The following is a 7,972-nucleotide window of genomic DNA, read 5'->3' as shown; positions in this document are numbered from 1 at the left end:
GAGGAGCGAGGGTGACAAGGCAAAGCAACTGACGGCGGCACTGAGAGGGGATGCCCAGATGGTGCTGTTGAACCTGGCCAAGGAAGAGATGGGCAGCTACCATAACCTTGGTGAGACCGCCTTCGACCAGGAGGTCTGGGTCCAGGATCAGTGCGTCCTGGGACTCAACTTCCTTCAACGGGCGAGAGGGACAGTGACCGGGGCGGGGCCGGGACAGCGCCAGCCCTTTTCTGAGTCACTGCGGTGTCTAACCAAACCCACCTTGCTGGCTGCTCTATTTTTTTACTCATCCACTCTGCCTCAGAAAACCCTGTCATGACTTATGAATGAATAGTACACCCCTGACACCTAATACCCCCATTGGATAATTTAGCCACCCAAGGAAACATCACGTTCGTTTAACACGTCTTCCACTTGAGAGTGTTACTATTCACTCTCTGCGGCAGATTGTACTTTTCACGAGAAACGCTGATTTTCACCTGGACACATCCTTTATGATCATCAAAGGTAGGAAAAACAAACAACAAAGTCAATGTCAGTGGCTGTGCGTTTCAGAAGTGAGCACTTCTAAGGTAGCATCGTATTAAAACTGTTTTTGCATCATGTTCCTGGGGAAGCTACAGTTAAATCTGTAAGTTCCTATTACAAATAATTATGCTTGCCTGACGTTCAAAGCAAAAACTACCCTTTCTAAGTATTAGTGTTTTCCGCGTTTGTAACCCGTACGTTATGTATACCTCAGATAAAATGACTTGTTTAAACTGTTTTTAAGTCCTTTTTATTTGTGTTTATTTTCTGTTTACTTTTTGGAGTCAGACTACCTGCTGTTTTATTGGTTTAAAACACCTTTGTTATGACGTTTTCCAACATAAATTAGAAGCCTACCAAGACTACATTTTAACGACGTATTCATTAAAAAGTATTGATATAGTAGTGCCTGGCGGCTATGGTTTAACTGTTTGTTGTATGTGAACAAAGTTGTGAGAAGTACTTTTCCGGTCACTTTCTGTTTAAGACCGGGGACCAAGTAACCAACATTTTTGTCACACTAGTGAAGCATGCGTTTGTGATGTATTTTCAAACTCGTGGTGCTGTCAGTACTGTTTGCAGCCACCGGTGTATTTTTAAAATACCCTGTTCTCATCTAAAGCTTTTTGTTTCCTTGGAGTTCTGAGGTATCACTTTCACAGTCTTGTTGCTCAGCCCCGCTAATTGTACGTTATGTGGCTTGTGTCAGAACAAACGGTTTGTGTAGACGGTATGGCGATTGGAATCGGAGCGGCCGTGCTGCTGCCGTTGCCTTTCATGCATAGATTTCAGTAATTATACGCACAGGAGAGAAGTTTGCCCCTAACTTCGACTGGCAAGCAGGTCAGATAATAAAACACCTCTCTGCGAAAACCCGCCTCCTCAGTTACATCACAAAGGAAACACGCCTTCTAAGGGCAAAAGCTGCCTGTTTCCACGCCCTCACATTCAAACTGAAAACTGCGCGCCAAGGTTTTGCAGCAGAACAGATTTGGAATGAAAAAGGTAGGATTTTTTATTCATCTTCTCAAAATACACCGTTTTTAGCAGAACGTGTGCACACAAAGGCATTAAAAAATGTTGAGTTACGCCTTAAATATGAATATGAATATCTTCTTCTGTTAAGATGTATTATATAACGTTGTTTTTTTAAGTGTAGCTATCATTTCAAATTTTAGTGATGCTTAATCTCTACCTTTGTCTCGTTTTGTTGTTCAAACGTATATTTTAATTATTCACTTTATGTGCAGCATAGTATTTATGCTGTACTGTGTGTGCAAGTTGTTCACAGTGATCCACAACATTCAGTTACACATAATTTATAATTGATTTGCTGTTAAAAATGATAATACAAAATATAATAAACTTACCAGGCATGCCAGCTGAAGTTATGCTAATGTCCTATGTCTTAAGCAAATATTGGTAACAGAATAACAAGGTTGGTTACTCTAAACTAAATTATTAATTTACCAGCTGGTAAGACTACTGTAGTTAAAACACAGAGGCCTGGAAGGCAGGTTTATATTGGCTGGTTTATATTGGGCACATGCCTGGCAGGCTGGTTTATATTGGGCACATGCCTGGCAGGCTGGTTTATATTGGGCACATGCCTGGCAGGCTGGGTTTATATTGGGCACATGCCTGGCAGGCTGGTTTATATTGGGCACATGCCTGGCAGGCTGGTTTATATTGGGTACATGCCTGGCAGGCTGGTTTATAATGGGCACATGCCTGGCAGGCTTGTTTATATTGGGCACATGCCTGGCAGGCTGGTTTATAATGGACACTTGCCTGGCAGGCTGGTTTATAATGGGCACTTGCCTGGCAGGCTGGTTTATAATAGGCACATGCCTGGCAGGCTGGTTTATATTGGGCACATGCTTGGCAGGCTGGTTTATATTGGGCACATGCCTGGCAGGCTGGTTTATATTGGGCACATGCCTGGCAGGCTTGTTTATATTGGGCACATGCCTGGCAGGCTGGTTTATAATGGGCACATGCCTGGCAGGCTGGTTTATAATGGGCACTTGCCTGGCAGGCTGGTTTATAATGGGCACATGCCTGGCAGGCTGGTTTATAATGGGCACATGCCTGGTAGGCTGGTTTATATTGGGTGTTTAAATTGGGCACATGCCTGGCAGGCTGGTTTATAATGGGCACATATGTCTGGTGGCATTTGATGGGCACTGTGTTAATGTTTGCATAAGGCTGTTCTCTATGTTTTATTCTTAGGAGGTGAATTGATGATGTACGTCAGAAGGTTCCTTTAAATGTGGGTCGAAATCCAACTTTTCTGAGTGATTTGTTACATCACTGAGAAATTGTTTAACGTTTTTTTTTCTTCCTTTTTAGTGAGATAATGGAACGTTTCTGGATCTCATCACTTGAAGACTCTCTGCGCAAGGAGTCTGACGCACGTGTGCAGAGAACGATACATATTGTAAAACGAGATTCAAGAGAGGATTTTATGCAAAATCACTTGACATGTCTTAAGGAGAATGGAACTGGCACATTTGTAGCTATCAAAAAAAGAGGGGAAAATCACTTTCAGTGGCAATGTGAAAGGTCCAATAAACCAAAAGGTAAATCCTCAGGAGCACCTTCAATAACTCGTGCCAATAGATGTGGAGCGTATGTTTCTTTTACATTTGTGAGCAACAATTCTACACATGGGCGCAACTCAGTATGGTTTTGCATTTTATGCTGTGCTAGTGAAGAGCAACCAAGGCCGAGGAAAACCTGTAGCATTTTTTATTGTGAGTGAGGAATCCAGTGACATCTTGTCACTGTCTGAAAAAAGTTCAGGAAGCTGTTGGAGAGTTTCAGCCAAGATATGTTTTAAAATTCATAGTTGAAGTTTATGTATGAAATGCAAAGGATAAACAGATTAAGATGAGTAACTTACATGGCAATGGTATTTCATGATTGCATAATTTACAGCTTATACTGTAGAATGTTTGGGGTGGTAATGTGTCATTTGATATAAAAATTATTATGAACATAAAATGTGATATTTGAAACAACATAATGCCAATATAGGGTTTAATTTAAAACCGAGTTTAATCTGGTTTATATAGTTATCTTATTATGTAGAATTTTGTTTAAAAAAAAAAAAAATTAAAAAAATTAGCAGCCCATCCAGTAAAACTACAAGTATGGCAGCAATCAACCACTCCCCCCATCTCACGCTACCCGATTTGGCAGCCTTGTAGCGGTACAATCAGCTTTGTATGCAGCTCTCTTAATTTACGAAGTGATAGACAGATTAAGTATTACTTCCTTTTTATATTTCCCATAAAGTTGTTGTGTACATTTATTTCAGTATCTGTACAAATAAGGAGATAGTGTACCACAGGTAAATGCATTTTTGTCATGTATATAATTTACACAACCCATAACTTTTTTTAGCATGTGAATAATAGAATACTGCTCTACTAATTGTATTCTGTCTTGTATTGGTGCAGGTATCTGGAAGGTCTTCATGGTGCTCAGAGGATTTCTGATTCCAAAACAGGATACTGCAGAATCTGCATTACGTATGAAGAACAAAGGCCTTCAAAATAATTTTGTTTACAAATCAGGTGGCCATTGCACAGTGCCTTCAGAAGCAGATAAAGCAAAATGTTATGCTGTGGATTTAATTAGCATGAAATGTGAATGCGCCGTTTCTGAAAGGGGTAATTTGTGCAAGCATATTGAGTTTGCAAAAATGATGTGCAAAGAACAGGGGATTGATATTGATGGAATTCGAAAAGAATTAGCCAGTTCACTAACTGAACAGCATTGCTATGAGTGGGATGGAAAACATTTAATTGTACATTGTGCTGGTAGTTTTGGAGTAGTACATGTGCAAAACCAACAGTGTACCTGTCTTGCCAATAGTCTTGGAGAAATATGTGTCTGTCTAAGACTTTCTGAGTTAATTGGTACACAGAACCCTAACCAAGAGGTAACGGACTGCTTTGTGAATACCACAGCAAATTGTCAATCACACAATAAACAGTTGTGTGTAAAGAAGATGATTTCAGACTTAAAGGAGTGGTGTGACAGCAGTGATTATAAGGAATCTCCAGAGTTGAATGCTGTAGTAAAACGTGCACACCAACTAGCATTTGGACAGTATAGCATGGCCAGCAATAAAATAAAAATTATAAGGCTGCATGCTTACAGAAAACGCATTGAAAGAGCAAGAAGCCATGCTATAGACATGCATTCATATCAGCTCAAAGAACCCCTTAATCGAGCTTTATATACCCATAGACCTGATTCCAAATTCAAAGTCTGTTCCTTTAGAAAAAGAATAATTGGTAGCAGAGCAAAGAATTAGATACTAAAATCGAGCTGAACGTGTGTTGTTATGAGCCCACGCCTTTATTTTTGAATTACAGAATGCACACAAAACTGGACAAAGTATAGAGGTTAATTACAACTGTTAAGGACCTCAAAGGTCTCTTCAAGTAAGAGTGAAATAGCTATTTATATGTATAGTGGCAGCATGTTATCAAAAATAAAATATATGTTGCATAGTTCTAATTGCTGATGATTGTATTCTGGCCAAGTTGGTCGATATTTGATATGGTATGTCTCCCTTTTCTCTCTTAATCAGATTACTTAAATAACACTTAAATGTGCATTATTGTAACACTTTGTAAAGAAGTTGTAAAAATATGATTTGTAGTAAATAGAAAGTGCAATCTTTAAGTAGCGAGTAGTGTAAAAGCAAATTGTTAACAGAAAAATCTAAGCCTGAACTGAATTTCTTTCAAAGGGGGAACATGTCAGGGGGTCATTAGAGCTGAGAAGTGGGGAGGAGGGTTCTTCTGTACAGCACTTTTTTCCACAATTGGGTCCAGTACTTTGTATTGCTCTGTATCAGTCTGTTGAAGCATGTATGTGCAGTTTTACATTTTAATACTGCTAATATTTAAATCATAAACAAATAAAACAAGAAACTATAAATATGAGATGTTGTACAGTACCTTTATTTATGTATGTTTATGGTACATTTTAAATATATATTTAAGAGGTTGTATAGAAAAGAAAATGCCTTACATAAAATGCTATTTTAGGTTTTCTTTGCTTAGAAATGTTCTTAATGTTTTGAACAAGCCCTTTTTAAAAATAATGAACATATATGCAAAGGATGCCTTATTTTCAGTGTCATCTAAAACTACACATTCTGCAGTTTTTTCTATCTGGGAAGCGGCACATTTTTGAAGTACAGAACTGTAAACATCAAGCATTTGAAAGCCCAGTCCATGAGTAGCCATGTCAAAGTCCGTAGCACTTTCTTTAATTTGGTCTGTTGTATTCTTGATGTCATCGAGAAATAAATAAAATAATGAATAATACAATTTGTACTGCAATACTCAATAAACCAGGCATGTGGTTTTATGTAAGCTGCTTTTAGCCTCAGACACTGATTTTACCCAATATTTAATGAGGATTGTTTTTAGCTCCTAACATTTTATCTTGTAATGGTATGTAAATAAAAACAAAAAAATATTGAGATGCCCAGCGGAAAAAATCACCCTGAGAAAATCTGCAAGTCTATTTAGAAGTTTTAATGTGTACCTTTACACTTTAAAAATAATAATTTGTGGCTCACAAGTGGCATAGCGGGTAAAGGCATAGTGCAAATCCTGCCTTCTATATTTAATATGATATAATTGTGCTTCCACAAAATGAGTGCCATGCATAAAAAACTGGAGAGGTAAAATATATAGTTTAATTAAGTCTTCTGTTGACTTTATTTTTACAATTTCGCACATGTGATTGCAATCATATCTTTCTCTGGTTGACCCCTCTTTCTACTTTATTGTTTTGTACATAGGAAATATTTTGGTCTGATTTTACTTTTTCTATATTTCATATTCATAGTGTATTTTTTGTTACAGATTTGATGTAATTTAACGTTTTGGTTACAGTACACCTGCGTTTTTCATCACTAGTGTAAAACAGTAAAGAAACATACTTACATTCATGAAGCTTTCCAATGGCAACATCTTTGGTTGTGATCGAGCCCTCCAAAACTGCGATCCTGTCAAAAGGAATCATCCTTACTGCCAACTTGCCGATGCCCACACCTAAATCGCAGGCTTCTCCTGAAGACAGAAAAGTGTTACTATTATTGTAACAATCAACATTTAACTTACAATAAGACTGACATCACATTTTCTATATTCACAAATAATGGATTTATTTAATGATAAATATAATGTTTACTGTTTGCATGTTACATTTGACTTAAGCTGATGCCTGAATGCAAGACAACTTAGAATGGAAACATATAATTAGATTGTTAGGTTTTAAAAACAAGGCTACCCACACTACACTATTAAGATAAGGTATTTTGAAGCTGTTGAATGCAGTGGTCTGTATATTGTACCATGTGTTATACTACTAATTGATATGTTTTAGTGTGTTGACATTGCACTGGACATTTACTAATGTACCCTCAGTCAGTTTGGAACACAGGGAAGTTACAGTGGTTGTTGGGCCAGGACTAATGCCAACTGTCTCTTCAATCTTCTTTTTAAGCTCACTCTTTTTATTTTTTATCTACCCTTAGATATGCAACCAGGGAATTGGCTGACACATTCTCAGGTGGACCTATCCTTTTCCTGATCTCCTCTGCTGTCACACTGTATCTTTGGGGGAAAGGTATAAGAATAATAAGATACAAAAATATGGCCAACATTGCAAAATTGATACACAAATGTAAATTTAATGAAACCATAAAAAAGGTATTTACTTAATTCAGAATTAATTTAATTCTGCATTAAGCCTTTGGAATGAACTTGAGAATACTTAAATTATGGAATGTTCCCAATATCACATTAATCTGTTTATTTATGTTATATTACCTTTTCTTTCTCTTGTTGAAAGAAAGAGGGAGAAGGCTCTCGACTTCAGCAAATACTTGTGGTGTAGCCATGCTGTCGGGTATTACAGCTGGGCGAGGCACAGCCAGTGATACAGGTGGATGCTGAAGTGACACAGCGACTGTGCTGGAGGAAGGAGGGCATGCCTGTGGCAGTGGGGAAGCAGTGTCGCTTTCTGAACAAGCAGCAGGGGTTGCTGATGTAGCATGAGCTTTTTCTGCATGATTTTTCACTGAAGGAAAAAAATACAACACCTTACTTGTAAATAACACTACGTTTCTTGTTTTAAGAGCAACTATCATAGGTTGTAGAAAATGTTGGTATATGGTCTAATGTGTTGTTATATGGTCTAATGTGTTGGTATATGGCCTAATGTGTTAGTCCTACTGCATCAGTAAAGTATCTGATTTTTTCTCTTTCATTGTTAACATCCTGACACAGATCCTAATGTGTTGGTATGACTCTCAATAAAGTATCTGATATTTTCACTTTCATTGTTAACATCCTTTCTAACAACTTATAACACTTTAAAATGTATGCTCCAAAGTGCTGTCCATTGC

General features: G+C 37.8%; 1 long non-coding RNA gene across 1 annotated transcript; it reads right to left on the bottom strand.

Moving 5' to 3' along the window:
- Window positions 1–5,731: 5,731 nt before the first annotated feature.
- Window positions 5,732–7,676, bottom strand: LOC131730512 (uncharacterized). Its single transcript, XR_009324080.1, has 3 exons — window positions 7,395–7,676; window positions 6,507–6,632; window positions 5,732–5,840 (listed from the first exon to the last, which is right to left on the bottom strand). It is a non-coding gene; the product is annotated as an uncharacterized LOC131730512 (long non-coding RNA).
- Between the last annotated feature and the right edge of the window lie 296 nt (window positions 7,677–7,972).

Source organism: Acipenser ruthenus, unplaced genomic scaffold (assembly GCF_902713425.1).
Source record: "Acipenser ruthenus unplaced genomic scaffold, fAciRut3.2 maternal haplotype, whole genome shotgun sequence".
NCBI lineage: Eukaryota > Metazoa > Chordata > Actinopteri > Acipenseriformes > Acipenseridae > Acipenser > Acipenser ruthenus.
Note: the sequence above shows the minus strand (reverse complement) of the source record. Positions and strands in the feature narration are given on the sequence as shown.